The following is a 7,221-nucleotide window of genomic DNA, read 5'->3' as shown; positions in this document are numbered from 1 at the left end:
TTTTGATGAAGTCTCTGTGTCCTGGGGCATCAATGATAGTAACATAGTACTTGCTGGTCTCAAACTTCCACAGGGAGATGTCAATAGTGATACCACGCTCACGCTCAGCTTTCAGTTTGTCCAAGACTCAGGCATACTTGAAGGAGCCTTTTCCCATCTCGGCAGCCTCCTTCTCAAACTTCTCGATGCTTCGTTTGTCGATTCCACCACACTTGTAGATCAGGTGGCCGGTTGTAGTGGACTTGCCGGAATCGACGTGTCCAATGACGACGATGTTGATGTGAGTCTTTTTCCTTTCCCATTTTGGCTTTGAATTAGCGGTGGTTTTCACAACACCTGCGTTCTGACGGCAAACCTGTTGCCCATAATCTCAAATATTAAAAAGAAAAAATTAAAAGTATTTTAGAGTGAAGAATCAAGTTGAAGGGAAAATTCAAATTAAAATGTATGTACATCATTTAATGAGGTAATGATAAGTGTCAACTAAAACAATACTCCATATTTCTAAAAATAATTGGAACATTCAACAAAGAATATATGTCACATATGTATCATTAAAATATTTTGTGTACTTAGGAAAATTATGAAAAAATAAGCTTGAATGTGTCAAGAATAGATAGATGCCTTTTAAAAACTGTCCCTTATAGTTTAGCTATAAACTCTGATTACTTTTAAAATTGTCTGCTTTATTTATAATATAAAATTATTATAAAAATAATTTTAAATATAGTAAAAAGTTGTTCTACTAGATAGTGAATGTAATTCATTATACAAGAAAAACAATATAGTCTTCAGAACAGTTAGAGCTCTGTAATCAGACTGTTTTTAATCCAGAGCATTTATTTTCCATAAAGTTGTTGAGGATAATATTTGAATATAGTTCAGTGAAAAAAGTCATTGGTTCCTATTTAACTAAAATTCTAAAACTTTGTGCTTTCTTATTTGCAGAGCACATTTTTTTCAGTGTTTTCCTTAATCACACAAGTGCAGAACTCACAGAAATGTTTTAGCCAAGTTTTCTGAAAGATTATTCCAAGGAAGTCAGGAGGAAATTTCAGAAGACCCCTGAGTTACACGAGAGGAACCGCTGCCTGCACAAGATCAGAGTGTTTCTTCTTGTATTAGGTGGATTTAAAGGGGGAAAATGTGGCTTTGGCATCTTTTCCCAAGCAATTGTTCAAATGTCTTTGGTTTGGCAAAGTTAAAGTGCATTTTCTCGTTCCCCCTCTTCTCATGATTTACAAAGCCATATATATTTAAGGGAAATTTAATCCATATGTCCTGATTCATTTGCACTTAGCTTGCCACAATGTTGTTCATGAAAGTAGTCTCCTGTCTGAGAAATCCAGGAGAATCTTTTTAATAGGTCCCCTCTTCCTCTCTCCTCCAAGAAGCTGCTCTTTTCACTTATTAGACAAGTGGGAACCCTCAAAATGGTGAAACTGGAAACTTATAAATTTCAGTGAAATGGATGCATTGTCAATATTTCTCTCCTCTTTTCTCATAGTAGTAGAGCTACTGGTATTAGACTAAAGAACAAGGCACATAACTGCACAGCTCTAAGTGTTTTAAAGTTCACTCAGAACAAATTTATCATGATTTCATATTTAGTAAACATGCTCCTTCAAACATGAATTGTGCCACCTTCTCTACAGAGAAAATGTTACATCTCTCCAAAGTTTATCTAAAGAACAGGTCCTAGAGAAGCTAAATAAGAAGGTTAACCGAAAGAAAAACATATAGTTATCCTCCTAGATATTGGAAGTAGACAAGATTTTCGGGCAAAAGTTGGGAGCATGGAGGTGGGGTAGGGTGGGAGTAAAAGGAGATGGGGAGAGAGAAGGGAGAAAGGGAGAATTGGGGAGAGCTTGGGGGAATGGGATGGTTGGAATGGAGGAAGTGTGGATATATGAGCAGGTAAGTAGATATCTTAGTTAAGGGAGCCGTTTTAGGGTTGACAAGAGACTTGACTCTCTAGAGGGGTTCCCAGGTGTCCAAGGAGAAGTCCCCAGCTTGTTCCTTGGGCAGCAAAGGAAAGGGTGCCTGAACTGTCCTTATCCCATAGCCACACTGATGAATATCTTGCATATCACCAAAGAACCTTCATCTGGCAATGGATAGAGATAGAGACAGAGACCCACATTGGAGCACCGGACTGAGCTTCCAAGGTTGTTGTAATAAGAGCGGCGGGGCTGTGTCCCTGGCACCCAGCCGCCCGCATGGCTAGCTTAGCTTATGCCCCCAAATAATTACACGGAAACTGTATTCTTTTAAACACCGCTTGGCCCATTATATCTAGCCTTTTCTCGGCTAACTCTTGCACCTGGACTAGCCCATTTCTTATAATCTGTGTAGCCCACAAACTGGCTTACCAGGAATGATCTTAACCTGTGTCTGCCTGGAGTGGGAGAATCATGGCAACTCCTTGACTCAGCTTCTTTCTCCCAGCCTTCTGTTCTGTTTACTCTGCCTACCTAAGGGTTGGCCTATCAAATGGGTCTAGGCAGTTTCTTTATTAATAAGAAATCACTCCCACATCACAAGGTCCAAATGAGGAGAAGAAGGAGGGAGAACATGAGCAAAAAAGTCAGGACCGCGAGGGGTGCACCCACCCACTGAGACAATGGGACTTATCTAATGGGAGCTCACCAAGGCCAGCTGGACTGGGACTAATGGAGCATGTGATCAAACTGGACTCTCTGAACTTGGCTGACAATGAGGAGTGACTGAGAAGCAAAGGACAATGGCACTGAGTTTTGATTCTATTGCATGTACTGGCCTTGTGGGAGCCTAGTCTGTTTGGATGCTCACCTTCCCAGACGTGGATGGAGGGGGAGGACCTTGGACTTCCCACAGGGCAGGGAAGCCTGATTGCTCTTAGGACTGGGGAGGAACGGGTGGGGGAGTGGGGGGGAAATGGGAGGAGGGGAGGCGGTGGAAATTCTTAATAAATAAATTAATAAAAGAACAGATGTATGTTAAATTTATGTGACACTTTGTTAGCAGTTCTTCATTGGAGTAGAGAGGGAGTCACCAATAACAAGTTTAGCACACATACACACAAGAAAAAAGCCTAGAGAGTCAACCCCAGGGCCTAGCATTCTCTAAAAAAAAAAAATACTTCTTATGCTACAGAGGGTTTGCGCCTTCACCTCTCACGTAGGATGAAGTAAAGGACAAATGGAAGTTAAACAACTTCTAAATGAAATGCAATCTCTTGAGTCCTAATGACAGAACATTTCAATTAAAAGGTTATTTGAATACATTGTGAAAGACTGTATATTACAATTTTTATTACCAGTGTTTCTAAGTATTCGTCCAGCTACATCACACAAGATTTTTGCATTGTGGTTGAATAATTCTGTGAACCCGAGGGAATTCAAGGACACATTGAGTGTGGTAATGTGAAAAGCAGAGTGTTCTACACACATTTTGCGGGACTGAGATGCCATTTAAACTTCCTGAGAAAAGGGAAGGAAGGTCCAGTACAAGAATGAGATTAAGAAAACTCAAGTTTTAACCAAATCTAAAGCTTCAACATACATCTATTTAAGTTAAAGTTAGATGACCTTTCCCCTGGGAAAATTAATGCCTATATTTGCCACATTGAGAACCATTTCAGAACAGAAATGTTATATGTTCTCCAACAATTGTTTAGGTGCACATCTAGATATATGAAGAATGCTAAAGCAATTAATGGGTTGTGTAAAAGTAATTGCTCCATCTGAAATTCCACTTTTTGATTTTGGGAGTCTGTGGTTACAAAATTTGGTTCTCAATAAAAGACACACACATTCACAAACATATACACTTCATTTCTCTAACCACCAGCTGCAGTAATAATTGAGAAATATATACTCTTGAACAAGTTTACACTGTTGATTAACTTCATCTGATGATCTGACGTGTAATTATGTGTTTCTGAAAGGAAACACATAATTTTCCATATATATATGGATATATATATATATATCCATATATATATCCATAAGCAAGAAACTATTTCAAGAAATATAACTTTGTTACATGCATCATAGTTTTTAAAAGTGACTCAGTTTTGTGTCCAGATAAGTATTTTACCTCAGACTTGTCTTCATAAAACACTGTAGTCATCAATTATATACTCACTGTATTTTATTTTTTAGATTTCTTCTTTGAAAATTTTATAAATTCATATATTTCTAGGATATTCTTCCCAATCCTCTACTGCTTCCAAATCCTCTGTCATTCCTATATAGCAAATTATGTTCTTTCCTTATCTTAAACAAAACAAAAACAAAGAAAAACAGAAAGAAAAAAGCCACTAAAAGACATGGAGTCCAGTTTGTATTGACATGTACTCCTGGCATGGGGTTGGCTCTGGGGTTTTGTTGATAGACCCAATGTTGTTCCGTTACAGAATGCTGATCTTGCAAATTTTAGCAGCAATTATTTGCACATATGTTCTAGCTAAGGGTGGGATTCTGTGTACATTTATTGTCTTCATTATGAGAGTTTTGTAAGGTTTGAAAGTAGGGTAAAAAAAAAAAGTCTGAGCTCACTTCTGAGTTTTGAAAGTACAGCAGTCTCTGAGCTTGAAAACCAAACAATTGCGGTTCTCATCCTAAACTAAGGATTTGAAATCCCTCCAATCCTCATCCTGGAAATCTCTACTCTAGAAATCTCTGCCCCCTGAGAAACACTGTCTAAGTCCTGCCTCCTGCTCAGTTCTTTCCTGCTTCTCTCCTGGGCAGATGTAGTGACACTCCTGTGTCTTTCCCAATACTTATCTTGTATGAGATTTGTATGGTATGACTTTGTGGCATTACTTGGCTTTTAAATGTAGAGATACTTTCTCTTCAGATCAGCAACATTGGGGAAACCTTTTCTCTCAGAGCTATAAATTCTATGTTAAACTTTTGCAGCTCTAGTGCTGTGGAACAGATTTTGTACACTGTCAGTATGTTTTAGTCTCATTGGTTAGTTAAGAGCTGACTGTCCGATAGCTGGGCGAAGGAACTAGTAGTAGAGTAAGAGATGGAGGACACTGTGAAGAAGAAAGGAGTAGTCTTAACAGTCACCAGCCAGACACAGAGGAAGCAGGACGAATATAAAAGTTAGGTAATAAGGCATGAGCCACATGGCAACAAGAAATAGAAATAGGTTAATTTAAAATATAAGAACTAGTTAGTAACAAATCTAAGCTACTGGATGATCATTAAAGATTAGTACTATATCTCAATGTGGTTATTTGGGAACTGGCTTATGGCACATGAATGTCTGCCTACTGTCAAAGTCTGCAAACTCATATGTAGTTCTGTTCTCTTGTGTCTGGAAAATTCTTTTCCCTAAAATAGTATGCTACCTATGACTCTTACAATCTTACAGTTTTATCTTCAGCACAGATTTCTGTACCTTGAGGGGAGAAGGAGGTAAGCCATTCAAAGCTAAAAACTCTGAAGAATGTTACCTTGGGTGTGTTGTCCAGGTCAATAGGGCAGGTTTTTGTGGGAGACATCCTTCTAGACTGGGAGCTCACAGTAGATCAAAATCAAAGTTTGTCAAGATGATCCAATGAGTTTTACTGGGTGAGGGGTAATTTACAAGAGCAAATGGCTCAAAAATGGCTGAATTACTAAAACCCACCTTTTTGTGTGGGAGATATGGATCCCAAAAGCTGATAACCTGGAGCTCACTCTACAGCCTGCAGGCAGATAAACAGGCTCAATGCGTTCTTTTTCGGAGACTCAGTTCTGAACTTACTTCAGGACACATGGCTTCTTTCTTTTCTTTCAGGATGCTTGGCTGCACTGGGAGTTCTCTTTTAGCTTGGCTCCTATGAGACTGACTCACCAGTCTTCCCTATCTACTCTTGGGAAGGTAGGGTCCTATTGAATCTTATAAGTTTCAAGGACTTTATGTAGGTATTTTGAGTTCTTTACATTTGTTTATGGAGTTTCTCTGATAGATGGAAGATTTTGATCTTAGAGGAATCTGAGATAGAACAGAATTTCATTATTAAATACTGGCTACTACAAGAAGTAACTTTTATGACAAGGGTTAATTGATAGAATTGATGTTATCTGGGTTTAACAATATGTCACTGAGTCATTTTCTTTTTTCTTTTAATAAAATAATAGTAAATTTTCCCCTAAGGCCCATGTTTTATTCTTGTCTCATGTTCTTGACCTCTTTAACAAATTTGATATGGTTCTGTCTAATAGAATAGATCTTAAAAAATCAAAAAGAGGTTAGCTATTCTCCTAATAATTGTAATTGTGCTGTTCTTACACCAGTGGGCATATCTTATAGACAGATTGCATTTGAACCTGAAAGGTTATGGGTAAGTGAGATTTATTTTAGCTAGATTTCTCCATGTTCTATGTCATAATTAAGTATGGTGTGTCATCAATAATAGTATCTTGCTATGAAGTTGTGGAGGTGTTTGCTATAAACTGCAGTGTCTGGGAGACCTATGGAGCCACTTTGGCTAATGACTCAAAAATGTTTCCCACCTACTACTGTTGATATTCTTTGTCTCTGAATAAATTTTATTTTATTTATGTGTGTGTTTCAGAAGGATTTTACAGTAGTAGGTTTTCATAAGACTTTTACAAATGCCTTTTGTGTCAGTTATTCTGACTTTGCATTGTAATTATTAAGTATTCCCTTTCTATTTTTTTAAAAACCAAACTGTCAAGAATATGTTTGGTATAGCATGGGGATTCATTTGTAACTCTCTCAATTATTTTATATTAATATATTCTTTGTCCATCTTGTTTATGAAAAGGCTTTCAATCAGTCTGCGATATTATTGGCCACAATATAAGGTCACACATATTTTCTTTGTTCAATTTTTAATTCTCTTTTGATTAGATATCATTACCTAGTTTGTTGGGACATCATAATACATATCTATTCACCTCCCACTGACAGTCAGTATTTGAAAAATTAGTCCATTGACAATCTCTTTGATTTTTCTTGGAAACTGAAGCTTAAGTATACACATTGGCTCATTATTTTTTTCATAAAGGAAAAGAGCACATTCAAAGCTATGACCATTCTGAAAGAAGGCTTTTTATGCCTGTTATTTCAGATCATCTTCCTTCCTTCCATTTATTCTCCTAGATTCATTTTCACTTCTCTGTCTCTCTGTCTCTCTGTCTCTCTCTGTCTCTCTCTGTCTCTCTGTCTCTCTCTGTCTCTCTCTGTCTCTCTCTGTCTCTCTGTCTCTCTCTGTCT

This window comes from Microtus ochrogaster, linkage group LG5 (assembly GCF_000317375.1).
Source record: "Microtus ochrogaster isolate Prairie Vole_2 linkage group LG5, MicOch1.0, whole genome shotgun sequence".
Taxonomy (NCBI): Eukaryota; Metazoa; Chordata; class Mammalia; order Rodentia; family Cricetidae; genus Microtus; species Microtus ochrogaster.
This window is presented reverse-complemented; position numbering follows the sequence as displayed.